The 16329-nt window shown below is 38.4% G+C and overlaps 1 protein-coding gene across 18 annotated transcripts in view; it reads left to right on the top strand.

Moving 5' to 3' along the window:
* The window catches only part of ZNF485 (zinc finger protein 485), a 586403-nt gene that overhangs the window by 31472 nt on the left and 538602 nt on the right, over nucleotides 1-16329 (top strand). The window contains exon 5 of one of the 18 annotated variants that reach the window (XR_008616214.1): nucleotides 2029-2153. The exons of 16 other annotated variants lie outside the window; for them this stretch is intronic. The gene's annotated coding sequence lies outside the window, so the exon portion shown is untranslated. Of the gene's footprint in view, nucleotides 1-1863; nucleotides 1964-2028; nucleotides 2154-16329 lie in introns of those variants that run through there. One more of the 18 variants, XR_008616213.1, reaches the window with a different exon arrangement.

Here is a 16329-nt window from a genome sequence, read left to right as displayed (position 1 = left end):
AGTCTTACATTTAGGTGTTTAATCCATTTTGAGTTTATTTTTGTGTATGGTGTTAAGGAGTGTTCTAATTTCATTCTTTTATATGTAGCTGTCCAGTTTTCCCAGCACCACTTACTGAAGAGACTGTCTTTTCTCCATTGTATATTCTTGGCTCCTTTGTCATAGGTTAGGTGACCTTAGGTGTGTGGGTTCATCTCTGGGCTTTCTGTTCTGTTCCATTGATCTATATTTCTGTTTTTGTGCCAGTACCATATTACCTTGATTACTGTAGCTTTGTAGTATAGTCTCAAGTCAGGGAGTCTGATTCCTCCAGCTCCGTTTTTCTTTCTCAAGGTTACTTTAGCTGTTCAGGGTCTTCTGTGTTTCCATACAAATTGTAAAATTTTTTGTTCTAATTCTGTGAAAAATGCCACTGAAAATTTGATAGGGATTGCATTGAATCTGTAGATTGCTTTGGGTAGTACAGTCATTTTCACAATATTGACTATTCCAATCCAAGAACATGATATATCCCTAAATCTGTGTCATCTTTGATTTTTTTCATCAGTGTTTTATAGTTTCCTGTGTACAGGTCTTTTGCCTCCTCAGGTAGGTTTATTCCTAGGTATTTTATTCTTTTTGTTGCAATGGAAAATGGGATTGTTTCCTTAATTTCTGTTTCTGATCTATTGTTGTTAGTGTATAGGAATGGAAGAGATATTTTAAAAAAATACTTATATATTTATTTATTTATTTTTGGCTGTGTTGGGTCTTAGTTGCAGTGTGCAGGCTCTTTATTGTGGCACACAGGCTCTTTGTTGCAGTGCGCAGGCTTCTTTCTGTGGTGCACAGACTCCAGAGCACATGGGTTCAGTAATTTGCAGCACATGGGCTCTCTAGTTGAGGCACGCTGGCTCAGTAGTTGCAGCGTGCAGGCTTGGGTGCCCTGTGGCATGTGGGATCTTAGTTCCCCAACCAGGGATTGAACCCGTGTCCCCTGCATTGGACGGTGGATTCTTAAACCACTGGACCCCCCCAGGGAGGTCCCAGTGCAAGAGATTTCTGGGTATTAATTTTGTACCCTGCAACTTTACCAAATTCATTGATTAGTTCTAGTAGTTTTTTGGTGTCATCTTTAGGATTTTCTATGTATATTGTAGTGTCATCTGCAAACAGTGACAGTTTTACTTCTTCTTTTCCAATTTGTATTCCTTTTATTTCTTTTTCTTCTCTGATTGCCATGGCTAGGGCTTCCAAAACTACGTTGAATAATAGTGGCAAGGGTGGACATCCTTGTCTTATTCCTGATCTTAGTGGAAATGCTTTAACTTTTTCATTGAGAATTGAGAATGATGTTTGCTGTGTGTTTGTCATATATGGCCTTTATTATGTTGACGTAGGTTCCCTCTATGCCCGCTTTCTGGAGAGTTTTTATCATAAATGGGTGTTGAAGTTTGTCAAAAGCTTTTTCTGCATCTATTGAGATGATCATATGGTTTTTATTTTTTATATTTATTTTTTTAAAAAATGTTTTATTTTATTTTTTATTTGGCTGTGTGGGGTTTTAGTTGGGTCATGTGGGATTTAGTTCCCTGACCAGGGCCCCCTGCATTGGGAGTGCGGAGTCTTAACCACTGGACCACCAGGGAAGTTCCAGATTTTAGTTTTTAATTTGTTAATATGGTATATCACATTGATTGATTTGCATATATTGAAGAATCCTTGCATCCCTGGGATCAATCCTACATGATCATGGTGTATGATCCATGTGTTGGATTCTGTTTGCCAGTATTTTTGTTGAGGATTTTTGAGTCTATGTTCATCAGTGATAATGGTCAGTAATTTTCTTTTTTTTGTTTTATCTTTGTCTCGTTTTGGTATCAGGGTGATAGTGGCCTCATAGAACGAGTTTGGGAGTGTTCCACCCTCTGAAATTTTTTGGAAGAGTTTGAGAAGGATGGGTGTTAACTCTTCTCTAAATGTTTGATAGAATTCGCCTCTGGGGCTTCCCTGGTGGTGCAGTGGTTAAGAGTCTGCCTGCCAATTCAGGGAAAATGGGTTCGAGCCCTGGTCTGGGAAGATCCCACATGCCGCGGAGCAGCTAAGCCCACGCGCCATAACTGCTGACCCTGCGCTCTAGAGCCTGCAAGCCACAACTACTGAGCCCATGTGCCACAACTACTGAAGCCCGCGTGCCTAGAGCCTGTGCTGCGCAACAAGGTCTGGGAAGATCCCACATGCCGCGGAGCAGCTAAGCCCACGCGCCAGAACTGCTGACCCTGCGCTCTAGAGCCTGCAAGCCACAACTACTGAGCCCATGTGCCACAACTACTGAAGCCCGCGTGCCTAGAGCCTGTGCTGCGCAACAAGAGAAGCCACCACAGTGAGAAGCCCGTGCACCGCAATGAAGAGTAGCCCCTGCTTGCCTCAACTAGAGAAAGCCTGCACGCAGCAACGAAGACCCAATGCAGCCCCCCAAAATGAATAAATAAAATAAATTAAAAAAAAAAAGAATTCACCTCTGAAGCCATCTGGTCCTGGACTTTTGTTTGTTGGAAGATTTTTAATTTCAGTTTCAATTTCATTACTTGTGAGTGGACTGCTTATATTTTGTATTTCTTCCTGGTTCAGTCTTGGATGGTTGTACCTTTGCCAGAATTTGTCCATTTCTTCAAGGTTGTCCATTTTATTGGCATATAGTTGCTTGTAGTAGTCTCTTATGATGCTTTGTATTCTGCGGTGTCAGTTGTAATTTCTCCTTTTTCATTTCTAATTTTACTGATTTCAGTCCTCTCCCTTATTTTCTTGGTGAGTCTGGCTAAAGGTTTCTCAATTTTTTTTTTAATTTAAAAAAAAATTTTAAATTTTTATATATTTTTTAACATCTTTATTGGAGTATAATTGCTTTACAATGGTGTGTTAGTTTCTGTTTTATAACAAAGTGAATCAGTTATACATATGTTCCCATATCTCTTCCCTCTTGCATCTCCCTCCCTCCCTCCCACCCTCCCTATCCCACCCCTCTAGGTGGTCACAAAGCACCGAGCTGATCTCCCTGTGCTATCAATTTTATCTTCTTAAAGAACCAACTTTTAGTTTTATTGATCTTTGCTATTGTTTTCTTCGTTTGTAGTTTATTTATTTCTTTCCTGATCTTTATGATTTCTTTCCTTCTACTAACTTTGGGGTTTCTTTGTTCTTCTTTCTCTAGTTGCTTTAGGTATAAGGTTAGATTTTTTATTTGAGATTTTTGTTTCTTGAGGTGAGATTGAATTGCTCTAAACTTCCCTCTTAGAACTGCTTTTGCTGTGTACCATAGGTTTTGGGTCGTCGTGTTTTCATTGTCATTTGTTTCTGTGTATTTTTTATTTCCTCTGATTTCTTCAGTGATCTCTTGGTTATTTAGCACAGCACTGTTTAGCCTCCATGTGTTTGTGTTTTTATAGGTTTTTTTTTTCCTGTAATTGATTTCTAATCTCATAGCGTTGTGGTCGGAAAAGATGGTTGATATGATTTCACGTTTCTTAAATTTTCCGATGTTTGATTTGTGACCCAAAATGTGATCTATCTTGGAGATACTTCTGTGTGCACTTGAGAAGAAAGTGTATTCTGCCACTTTCAGGTGGACTGTCCTATTAATCTCAGTTAAGTCTGTGTGGCCCATTGTCTCATTTAAAGCTTGTAATTTTCCTTATTTATTTTCTGTCTTGATGATCTGTCCATTGGTATAAGTGGGGTGTTAACCCTTCCCCCACGATTATTGTGTTACTGTTGATTTCCCCTTTCATGGCTGCTAGCATTTGCCTTATATATTCAGGTACTCCTATGTTGGGTGCATAAGTATTTATAATTATTATATCTTCTTTTTTGGATTGATCCCTTGATCATTATGTAGTGTCCTTCCTTGTCTCTTATTCAGGGAAAATGGGTTCGAGCTCTCGTCTGGGAAGATCCCACATGCCGCGGAGCAGCTAAGCCCACGCGCCAGAACTGCTGACCCTGCGCTCTAGAGCCTGCAAGCCACAACTACTGAGCCCATGTGCCACAACTACTGAAGCCCGCGTGCCTAGAGCCTGTGCTGCGCAACAAGAGAAGCCACCACAGTGAGAAGCCCGTGCACCGCAATGAAGAGTAGCCCCTGCTTGCCTCAACTAGAGAAAGCCTGCACGCAGCAACGAAGACCCAATGCAGCCCCCCAAAATGAATAAATAAAATAAATTAAAAAAAAAAAGAATTCACCTCTGAAGCCATCTGGTCCTGGACTTTTGTTTGTTGGAAGATTTTTAATTTCAGTTTCAATTTCATTACTTGTGAGTGGACTGCTTATATTTTGTATTTCTTCCTGGTTCAGTCTTGGATGGTTGTACCTTTGCCAGAATTTGTCCATTTCTTCAAGGTTGTCCATTTTATTGGCATATAGTTGCTTGTAGTAGTCTCTTATGATGCTTTGTATTCTGCGGTGTCAGTTGTAATTTCTCCTTTTTCATTTCTAATTTTACTGATTTCAGTCCTCTCCCTTATTTTCTTGGTGAGTCTGGCTAAAGGTTTCTCAATTTTTTTTTTTAATTTAAAAAAAAATTTTAAATTTTTATATATTTTTTAACATCTTTATTGGAGTATAATTGCTTTACAATGGTGTGTTAGTTTCTGTTTTATAACAAAGTGAATCAGTTATTTGATTTGTGACCCAAAATGTGATCTATCTTGGAGATACTTCTGTGTGCACTTGAGAAGAAAGTGTATTCTGCCACTTTCAGGTGGACTGTCCTATTAATCTCAGTTAAGTCTGTGTGGCCCATTGTCTCATTTAAAAGCTTGTAATTTTCCTTATTTATTTTCTGTCTTGATGATCTGTCCATTGGTATAAGTGGGGTGTTAACCCTTCCCCCACGATTATTGTGTTACTGTTGATTTCCCCTTTCATGGCTGCTAGCATTTGCCTTATATATTGAGGTACTCCTATGTTGGGTGCATAAGTATTTATAATTATTATATCTTCTTTTTTGGATTGATCCCTTGATCATTATGTAGTGTCCTTCCTTGTCTCTTGTAACATTCTTTATTTTAAAGTCTATTTTATCTGATATGAGTATTGCTCCTCCAGCTTTCTTTTGATTTCCATTTGTATGGAATATCTTTTTCCATCTCCTCACTTTCAGTCATTATGTGTCCCTAGGTCTGAAATGGGTCTCTTGTAGACAGCATATATATGGGTCTTGTTTTTGTATCCATTCAGCCAGTCTGTGTCTTTTGCCTGGAGCGTTTAATCTATTTACGTTCAAGGTGATTATCGATATGTATGTTCCTCTTACCATTTTCTTTATTGTTTTAGGTTTGTTTTTTGGGGTCTTTTTCTTCTCTTGTGTTTCCTGCCTAGAGAAGTTCCTTTAGCATTTGTTGTAAGGCTGAGTTGGTGGTGCTGAGTTCTCTTAGCTTTCGCTTGTATTTCTTCGTCAAATCTGAATGAGATCCTTACTGGATAGAGTAATCTTTGTTGTAGGTTTTTCCCTTTCATCACTTTATTTTATTTATTTATTTTTAAAAAATATTTATTTATTTATTTTGGCTGTTCTGGGTCTTAGTTGTGGCACCGGGATCTTCGTTGCAGCATGCAAACTCTTAGTTGCAGCATGCGTGTGGGATCTAGTTCCCCGACCAGGGATCAAACCCAGGCCCCCCGCATTGGTAGCATGGAGTCTTACCCACTGGACCACAAGGGAAGTCCCCCTTTCATCACTTTAAATATATCCTGCCACTCCCTTCTGTCCTGAAGAGTTTTTGCTGAAAAATCAGCTGATAACCTCATGGGGATTCCCTTGTATCGTATTTGTCACTTTTTCCTTGCTGCTTTTAATATTTTTCCTTTGAATTTAAATTTGTTAGTTTGATTAATATGTGTCTTGGTGTGTTTCTCCTAGGGATTATCATGTATGGGATTCTCTGCAATTCCTGGACTTGGGTGGCTGTTTCCTTTCCCATGATAGGGAAGTTTTTGACTATAATCTCTTCAAATATTTTTTCAGATCCTTTTTCTCTTTCTTTTCTTTTGTGACCCCTATAATTTGAATGTTTGTGCATTTAATGTTGTCTCAGAGGTCTCTGGGACTGTCCTCAATTCTTTTCATTCTTTTTTCTTAATTCTCCTCCTTGGCAGTTATTTCCACCATTCTGTTTCCAGCTTACTTATTCATTCTTCTGCCTCAGTTAGTCTGCTATTGATTACTTCTAGAGTATTTTTCATTTCAGTTTTTGTGTTGTTCATTACTGTTTGTTTGTTCCTTAGTTCTTCTAGGTCTTTCTCAAACATTTCTTGTATTTTCTCCCTCTGTGCCTCCATTTTATCTCAGATTTTGGATCATCTTTACTATCATTGCTCTGAATTCGTTTTCAGGTAGATTGCCTATTTCCTCTTCATTTATTTGGTCTTACAGGTTTTTACCTTGCGCCTTCATCTGTAACATATTTTTTTGTCATCTTAATTTTTTTTTTTTATGGGTGGGTCTGTGTTCCTGTCTTAGAGGTTGTTTGGCCTGAGGCATACAGCACTGGAGGTTGCAGGCAGTTAGGTAAACCTGGGTCTTGGTGCTGAGATGAGGATCTCTGGGAGACCTCACTATGATTAATATTCCTTGGGGTCTGAGATTCTCTGTTAGTCCAGCAGTTTGGACTCAACGCTCCCACCACAGGAGCTCAGACTTGACTCCCGGCCTGGGAGCCAAGATCCTGCAAGCCACATGGTGTGGAAAAAAAAAGGGAGGGAACAAACAAAAAGTAGCAGAAGAATAACAAAGAATAAAAAATGAAGTTAGAAGTATAAAATATTTATTAGAAAAAATAAAAATATAAATGAAATAACAAGGTAAAACTGAACCACAACAGCAAAAAAAAAATAAAAGGCAGACGAGGCCTTGGCTGTGGGGGGCGGTGCTTAGGCGGGGGGCAGGGCCTAGGCTTGGTGCTGCCAGAGGGTGCCTCAGCAGGCTGCTGGGGCCCGAGTGGGTGGGGAAATGCTGGCCCGTTCCGGATCCTCTTATCCCGCGAGGGTCTCTCTTCATTCCCGCTGATCTTCTCACCATGGGTGGGCCCCTCCCTAGCTTGGGAACCCCTCCTCTCCCCCAGCCGCCCCTCAAGGGTACCTGTCCTGTCTGGCCTCCATTTCCCCTTCCCCCTTCCTCCCCCCACGTCCTAGTTGATCACTTGGCGGTTCCTCCTGTCCCCTTATGTGTCTAGGGTCCCCCACCAGCTCCTGGTAGGTACCCTAGTTATCTAGAAACATTTTGATTGATCATCTCGATAAGTCTAATCATCATCTGTAGGTATACAAGTTTTTACAATATTATTGACTATATTCCCTATGCTGTACATTACATTCCCATGGCTTATTTAATTTATAACTGGAAGCTTGTACCCCTCAATCCCCTTCATCTATTTTGCTCACTCCCCAATTTTCTCCCCTCTGGCAACCACCAGTTTTTTGTTAGTTTGTTTCTGTTTTGTTTTGTTCATTTATTTTGTGTTTTAGATGCCATATATAAGTGAAATCATTTGGTAATTTTTTTTTCTATCTGACTTGTTTTATTTAGCATAATACTCTTTAGGTTCATCCATGTTGTCGCAAATGTCAAGTCGTGATTCTTTTTTATGGCTGAATAATATTCCATTGTGTATATGTGTGCGTGTGTGTATCACATCTTCTTTATCCATTCATCTATTAATGGACACTTAAGTTGTTTCCATATTTTGGCTATTTTAAATACTGCTGCAGTGAACATAGGAATGCATATATCTTTTCAAGTAAGTGTTTTTGTTTTTCTTGGATAAATATCCAGAAGTGGAGTTCCTTGGTTGTACGATAATTCTATTTCTATTTTCTTCACACTTTGGCATCTTTTAGTACCCAGTCCTTACTCATGTTTACCTGATTTTCTCGAGAAAAAAATATGTTTATTTCTTTTAGGTAATATTGGTTTATAACACTGTATGTTTCATGTATACAACATTACATTTCCACTTCTGTATACATTGCAGCATGCTCACCACCAAAAATTTAGTTTCCATCTGTCATCATCAAGTTGCCCCTCCCTTACCCATTTAGCCCTCTCCTCTCATTCCTTCCCCTCTAATAACCACTACTCTGTTTTTGGCATCTATATGTTTGTTTTTGTTTGTTTTGTTTTATTTGTTTGTTTGTTCATTTTCTATATTCCATAATATGAGTGAAATTTTACAGTATTTGTCTTATTCCATCTGGCTTATTTCACCTAGCATAATACTCTCAAGGTCCATCCATGTTGCAAATCGCAAGATTTCATCTTTTTTTAAATGACTGAATAGTATTCCATTGTTTATATATTACCACATCTTCATCCATTCATCTGTTGATGGAACTTAGGTTTTTTCCATGTCTTGGCTATTGTAATATAATGCTGCGATGAACATAGGGGTGCATATATCTTTTTGAATTAGTGTTTTCATATTCTTTGGATAAATAACCAAATGTGGAATACCTGGATCATATGGTAGTTCCATTCTTATTTTTTTGAGGAATCTCCATACTGTTTTCCATAGTGGTTGAACCAGTTTACATTCCCACGAACAATGTATGAGGGTTCCCTTTTCTCCACATGCTTGCCAACACTTGTTATTTCCTGCCTTTTTGATAATAGCCATTCTAAGAGGCATGAAGTCATGTATCTCATTGTGGTTTTGATTTGCATTTCCCTGATGATTAGTGATGTTGAACACCTTTTCGTGTTCCAGTTGGCCATCTGTATGTCTTCTGGAAAAATGTCTATTCAGATCCTTTGCCCATTTTTAAGTTGGATTTTTTTTTTTTTGCTGTTGAGTTGTATGAGTTCTTTATATATTTTGGATATTAAAACCTTATCAGATATATAATTTGAAAATATTTTTTCCTGTTCAGTAGGTTGACTTTTCACTTTGTTGATGGTTTCCTTTGCTATGCAGAAACTTTTTATTTTGATGTAGTCCCACTTGTTTATTTTTGCTTTTGTTGCCTTTGTTTTTGGTGTCAGATCCAAAAAAATCATCCCCAGGACCAACGTCAGGAGCTTACCACCTATGTTTTCTTCTAGGAATTTTATAATTTCAGGTCTTAAGTTCAATTCTTTCATCTATTTTGAATTAAATTTTTGTGAGTGGTATAATCTAGTGGTCCAGTTTTATTGTTTTGCATGTGGTTGTCCAGTTTGCCAGCAGCATTTATTGAATAGACTTTCTTATCCCCATTGTATGTTATTCCTGGCTCCTTTGTCATAAGTTAGTTGACCACACGTGTGGGTTTATTTCTGGATTCTCTATTCTGTTCCATTGATTGATGTGTCTGTTTTTATTGTATAGTATTTTCATCTATATCATTGATTACTATAGCTTTAAAATACAGTTTGAAATGAGAGAATGTGGTGCCTCCAGCTTTGGTGTTCTTCTCAAGATTGCTTTGGCTAGTTGGGGTCTTCTGTGGTTCAATATAGATTTTAGGATTGTTTGTACTATTTTTGTGAAAAATGCCATTGGGATTTTGATAGGGATTGCATTGGATCTGTGCATTGCTTGGGGTAACATGGCTCTTTTAATAATATTAATTCTTGCAATTTATGAGCATGATGTATTTTTTCATTTATTTGTGTTGTCTTCAGTTTCATTCATCAAAGTGTTATAGTTTTCATGGTATAGTTTTTTCACCTCCTTGGTTAAATTTATTCCTTGGTATTTTTTTTTTATGCAGTTGTAAATGGGTTATTTTCTTAATTTCTCTGATAGTTTATTATTAGCTTACAGAAGTGTGACAGATTTTTTGTGTATTGATTTTGTATCCTGCAACTTTACTGAATTTTAAAATTAATTCTAACATGTTTTTTGGTGGAGTATTTAGGGTTTTCTACATATAATATTATGTCATCTGTAAGTAGTTACAGTGTTCTTCCTTCCTTTCACATTTAGATGCCTGTTATTTATTTTTCTTGCTTAATTTCTCTGGCTAGGACTTCCAATATGTTAAATAAGGGTGGTGAGAGTGAGCACCCTTGTCTTGTTCTTGATCTTAAAGGAAAAGCTTTCAGTTCTTCACCATTGAGTATGATGTTAACTGTGGAATTTCATATATGGTCTTTATTACGCTGAACTCTGTTCCCTGTATACCCACTTTCTAGAGTTTTTATCATAAAAGGATGTTGAATTTTGTCAAATGCTTTTTCTGCATCTATTGAGATGATCCTATAATTTTTATGTTTTACTTGTTAATATGATTAATGATGTTGATTTCACTCAGTAGATGTTGCTTAATCAGAACATATTTGTGAATTTTCCAGTTTTTTTTCTTGTAACTAATTTTTTTGTTTGTTTTTGTTTCATACCATTGTGATTGGAAAAGATGCTTGACATTTCTGTCTTTTACAATTTATTAGGGCTTGTTTTGTGGTCTAACATGTGATCTGTCCTGGAGAGTGTTTCATGTGCGTTTGAGAAGAATGTGTATTTTGCTGCTGTTGGATGGCATGTTCTGTATATGTCTGTTAAGTTCATTTGGTCTAATGTGTCATTTAAGGCTGATGTTTCCTTATTGATTTTCTGTCTGGATGACCTATCCATTGATGATGGTGGGATATTAAAGCCTCCTACTGTTATTGTACTGCTGTTTCTTTCTCCTTTTAGATCAGTTAATATTTGCTTCATATATTTCAGATGCTCCTATGTTGGGTACATAAATATTTACAGATGTTATATTGTCTTGTGAATTGATCCCTTTACCACTATGTCATGCCCTTCTTTGTCTCTTATTACAGTCAAGTCTGTTTTGTGTTATATAATTAGCTACCGCAGCTTTCTTTTGGTTTCCATTTGCATGGAATATCTTTTTCTATCCTTTGATCTTCAGTGTGATGTGAGTCTCTTGTTGGCAGTATATCATAGGTCCTTTTAAAAAAAAATCCATTTAGTCACTCTATGTCTTTTCATTGTCAAATTTAGTCCATTTATGTTTAAAGTAATTAATGATCAGTATGCACTTACTGCCATTTTGTTAATTATTTTCTGGCTGTTGTGTAGTTTTTTTTCTTCTCTTGCTCTCTTCCTTTGTGATTTGATTATTTTCTTTAGTGGTATGTTTAGATTCCTCTCATTTATCTTTTGTGTACTACTGTAGGTTTTTGTTTTGTGTTTACCATGAGGCTTATATATAACAACTTTTATTTATAACAGTCTATTCTAAGTTGATAACAATTTATGTTTGAATGCATTCTAAAGCTCTGCATTTTTACTCTCCCCAGGCTCATTTTGTTTTTGATGTCATATTTAAATTTTTTAATCTTGTATATTTCTTAACTAATTGTTGTAGTAATAGTTATTTTTGCTACTTTTGTCTTTTAACCTTTATACTAGCTTTCTAAGTGATTAATGGACAGCATTTGATTATTCTACATTTTACTATATATTTACCTGTATCATTGAGATTTATACTTTCATATGTTTTCCTGTACTAATTAGCACCCTTTCTTTTTAGCTTAAAGAAGTCCCTTTAACATTTCTTGTAAGGCCAGTTTAGTGGTTATGCACTCCTTTAGCTTTTGCTTGTCTGGAAAACTCTTTATCTCTCCTCAATTCTGAAAGACAACATTGCAAATTAGGGTATCCTCAGTTGGCAGTTTCTTTTCCAGACTTTAAATATATTATGCCATTCCCTTCTGTCTTCAAAGTCTCTGCTGAAAAATCTGCTCATAGTATTATGGGAGGTCCTTTGTATGTACCAAGTCATTTTGTTCTTGCTGCTTTTAAGACTCTTTCCTTGTCTTTAACTTTTGACATTTAAATTTTAATGTATCTTTGTGTGTGTCTCTTTTGGTCCATCGTATTTGGAACTCTCTGGACTTACTGAATATGGATATCTGTTCCTTCCTTAGGTTAGGAATGTGTTCAGCCATTGTATCTTCAAATAAGTTTTCTGCCCCTTTCTTTCTCTCTTCTCCTTCTAGGACTCCTACAGTGTGAATGTTGGTTCACTTGATGTTGTCTCGTAAGTCCCTTAAGCTATCTTCCCTTTTATTCATTCTTTTTTTTTCCCTGCTCTGATTGGGTGAGTTGCATTGTCCTGTCTTCAAGTTCACTGATCCTTTCTTCTGCTTCATTTAGTCTGCTGTTGAACCCCTCTAGTGTATTTTTTAGTTCAATTACTGTATTCTTTAGCTCTGTAACTTCTATTTGATACTTTCCTATGTTTTTTTTACCTCTCTGTTGAAATTCTCACTGTGTCTGTCCGTTCTTCTTTCAAGTTCAGTGAACATCTTTATATCCTTATGACCATTATTTTGAGCTCTTAATTAGGTAAATCCCTTGTCTCCATTTCATTAAGGACTTTTTCTGAAGTTTTATCTTTTTTTTTCATTTGGAACATATTCCTCTCTTTTTCATTTTCCTTGAGTGTCTGTGTTACTTTCTATGTATTAGATAAAACAGCTGTCTCTCCCAGTCTTGCAGGCCTTGTGTAGTAGGTGCGTTTTTTTGTTCAACCCTGCCTTAGCTATTGGTTTTTTCTCCAACTTTTGTGATTCTCTAAGCAGATTTTACTTTTAGTGGCTCTCACATGTGACATTACCTGTCAGTGTTCCAAAGGGGGGAGGATCTCAGTTAGCTCCTACATGCAAGTTGATTAGAAGTTAGACTCTCAGCAGCTTTTAAAGTATACAACTATATACAGTCTTTTGGGACTGCCTGCCCATTATAGCCAGGCAATTTAGAGTTGTCCCCTTTGCAACAGTCTCAAAAGTTGGAGTGCTAGATGAATGTACAAGTTCCTTTCTGGGAGATACAGCAACCTATAGCAGGGCAGAGGTAGAGCCCAAACATGGCATCCTTTGGCCTCCATCCTTGGATGTGTGCCAAACAGAAACCTGTACCTCAGGCTGAAGCTCAAGCATATTGGCCTCTTTCACAGAAAGACTGGGGTGTGTTTTTTAGTCTGCTTTCTGTGCAGTGCTTTGGGGATGGTAGCTGGCCAATAATTGTCTCTCCATTTGTTACAGTCACCTGGGACCCATGAACAAAGCCCTGCTGGCCACCAGAGCAAGGGGATCAAGGAATGTCCCCTGGGTAGCACCCACATAAATTGGGGTATCAGACACATGTATAAGCTCCTCTCCAGAAGACACTGGCACTGTGGATTATGGCAGAGGGAGAGCATAAAAATAGCGCCTGACCTCTGAGGTCTCTGGAGAGGATTAAAGTTTGCCCTTACATGTGTGTTTAGATAGAAGTTTGCCACTCAGGCCACAGCTATGAAGATAAGCTAATATGCCTCTTTCACAGAAAGACTGGGTACCTTAGCCTGTTGCCTCTTGTACTCTGGGGGTGGTAGCTGCTTAAGAACTCTTTCTCCTTTGGTTGGAGACCTGTGGGACCTTGAAGTGCAAGCCCCATTTGTCACCAGAGCCAGGCAACCTAGATTTGTCCCGTGGGCCTCAGCTGGAAGAATTGGTGTTCCAGATGAGGGTATACGTTCCTTGTCAGGAGTTACCGGTGAGCTGGAGCATGGCAGAGGGAGAGCACGAAGATGGCACCTGCCAGCTTACATCCCTGAGAGCACCCCAGTAGGCTCCTATATGTGTATTAAGTTAGATGCCTGCTCCTTAGGCTTACACTTAAACATAAGCAAATACGCCTCTTTCACATAAAATCTGGGCACCTCTCAGTTGGCTGCTTCTGTGCTGGACCCTGGTGTGAATCAATCTGAGCATGTGAGCCATTTAAGAGCCATTTCTCATTTCTTTCTTTTCTTTTCTTTTTTTTTTTTTTTAAATTTCTCATTTCTTTATAGCCTCGTGGGTGTCATGAATGCAAGCCCTATTGGTTTTCAAAGCTAGATGTTTTAGGGGGTTTGTCTCTCGGGTGCAGGTCTTAAACGTTGGGGTGCCTGATGTGGCGTTCAAGCCCTTCACTCCTCAGGGAGAAGCTCTGGGTTTTGAGTTCACTGCCAATTGCGGGTTGCCTTGCTGGCAGTGGGTTTATGGTGAGATTTTTGTCTCAGCCTCTTCTACCTGCTTCAGTGTGTTTTTTTTGGTTTTTGTTTTTTTTCATTTGCCCAGTGTGTAGGAGTTGCTCAGCTAGTTTTTAGGTCCTCCCTCCGAGGAAATTGTTCTATATGTAGATGTAGATTCTGTGTGTCCATGGGAGGAAGTGAATTCAGGATCTTCCTACTTTGCCATCTGGAACCAGAACTCTCTTTTGTTACTATTTTAATATAAGCAGCCAACAATCTTTAAAGAAAGTTAATAGTATACATATAGAAAATAGGAATTATATTTTTAAAGATACTTTATATTTTCTGATATATTTGCTCTTTATTTACGGATTCTTTTCTGCAGAACCAGGATTCTAAGATACACACACACACACACACACACACACACACACACACACTCACACACACACACACACACACACACACACAAATTTCTCATAGTCCAGGACTGATGGAGACCCACATCTACTTTATTTTGTAACTTGGATTGCATCTGGCTTAACTAATCTATCCTTGCCTCCTATTTTGTCAAAGGGGATGTTTATTTTTATACCTTAAGCTTTCTTGTGAACCATAAATCCTAATTTTCTGTTTTTATTTATTCAGAGTTAATATCAAGTTGCTCCCTAGATTTTTCATTTTTTTTTGAAAATAGCTTATCCTTAAAATGTATATATATTTTAATTAATACTGTTGTATAGCAAGCAACCTAAAAATTTAGTAGTATAAAGTCATAACCTTTAACTTTTCTCATGATTTTGTGTGTTAGGAATTTGGGAAGGCAGTTCTAACTTGTAGGTTTCTCATAGTTTTCATGAGATGTCATCTGGGGCTATAGTTATCTGAAGGTTCTACTGAGCTATGCATCTACAATGGTTCACTCACATGGCTGAGAGTTGATGCTATCTGTTGGGAGCTCAGGTGAACCTGTCAACTGGAGCACTTACATGCTGTTTGTCCAGCAGAGTGGCCTTGAGATAGTTGGATTTTTTACTTGGCAGTGGTTTTCTCCAGGGCAAGTGTCCTGAGAAGCATGCAGAAACTTTTCAGACTTGTAAAGTGTTTTTTAGACCTATTCTTGGAAGTCATGTAGCATCACTTCTACCATGTTTCATTGTTTGAAGCAGACACAAGCCTACCCAGATTCAAGGGGAGGTGACATAGAACACATGATGAGTGTTGAAGAACTTGTGGGCAATATTTTAAAACTACCTCATTGTTATTTAAACTTTGCATATACTATCCTTTTTATATAAAATGTACTTTACATATAACAAGCATAGATTTTAAGTGTTGAGTTCAATCAGTTTTGACAGTTGTATAGACCCATGCATCTACCACCTGAAGAAAGGAAGAGAACTTTTTTTTTTTTTTTTTTTTTTGCGGTACACGGGCCTCTCACTGTTGTGGCCTCTCCCGTTGCGGAGCACAGGCTCCGGACGCGCAGGCTCAGCGGCCATGGCTCATGGGCCCAGCCGCTCTGCGGCATGTGGGATCTTCCCAGACCGGGACATGAACCCCTGTCCCCTGCATCGGCAGGTGGACTCTCAACCACTGCACCACCAGGGAAGCCCCAGAGAACATTTTTTCTCTCTGTAAAGTTTCCTTGTGCTTCTTTCAAGTCAGTCCCCTCCCCCGCTCTTCCATAGAGGCAACCACTGTTTGATGTCATTTACCGCAGATTAGTTTTTCCTGTTCTGTGAAGTTATATAAATTGAATTATGTACTATATTTGTGTGTGTGTGTGTGTGTGTTTGGGTTCTTTCACTCAACACAGATCTTTGAAATTCATCCAGGTTATTGCATGTATCAGTTGTTATTTTTTATTGCTGAGTTGTATTTTATTATATGACTCTACCACAGTTTATTACCTTGCTTGTTATTGGACATTTGGGTTATTTCCAGTTTCTGACTATTATAAATGAGGATGATATGAACATTCTGGTATGCATCTTCAAATATTATCAGGGTAGGGCTTCCCTGGTGGTGCAGTGGTTAAGAATCCACCTGCCAATGCGGGGGACATGGGTTCAGTCCCTGGTCCGGGAAGATCCCGCATGCTGCGGAGCAACTAAGCCCGTGTGCCACAACTACTGAGCCTGCGCTCTAGAGCCCACAAACCACAACTACTGAGCTCGTGTGCCTAGAGCCCGTGCTCCGCAACAAGAGAAGCCACCACAATGAGAAGCCCCCATATTGCAACAATGAGTACCCCCGCTTGCTGCAACTAGAGGAAGCCCGCATGCAGCATTGAAGACCCAACTCAGCCAAAAATAAAGAACAAACTAATAAATAAATTTATAAAAAAAATATTATTAGGG

This window comes from Physeter macrocephalus, chromosome 20, assembly GCF_002837175.3.
Source record: "Physeter macrocephalus isolate SW-GA chromosome 20, ASM283717v5, whole genome shotgun sequence".
NCBI classification, from domain to species: domain Eukaryota; kingdom Metazoa; phylum Chordata; class Mammalia; order Artiodactyla; family Physeteridae; genus Physeter; species Physeter macrocephalus.
The sequence above is the reverse complement of the archived record's forward strand: the minus strand, read 5'-3'. Positions and strand labels throughout refer to the sequence as shown.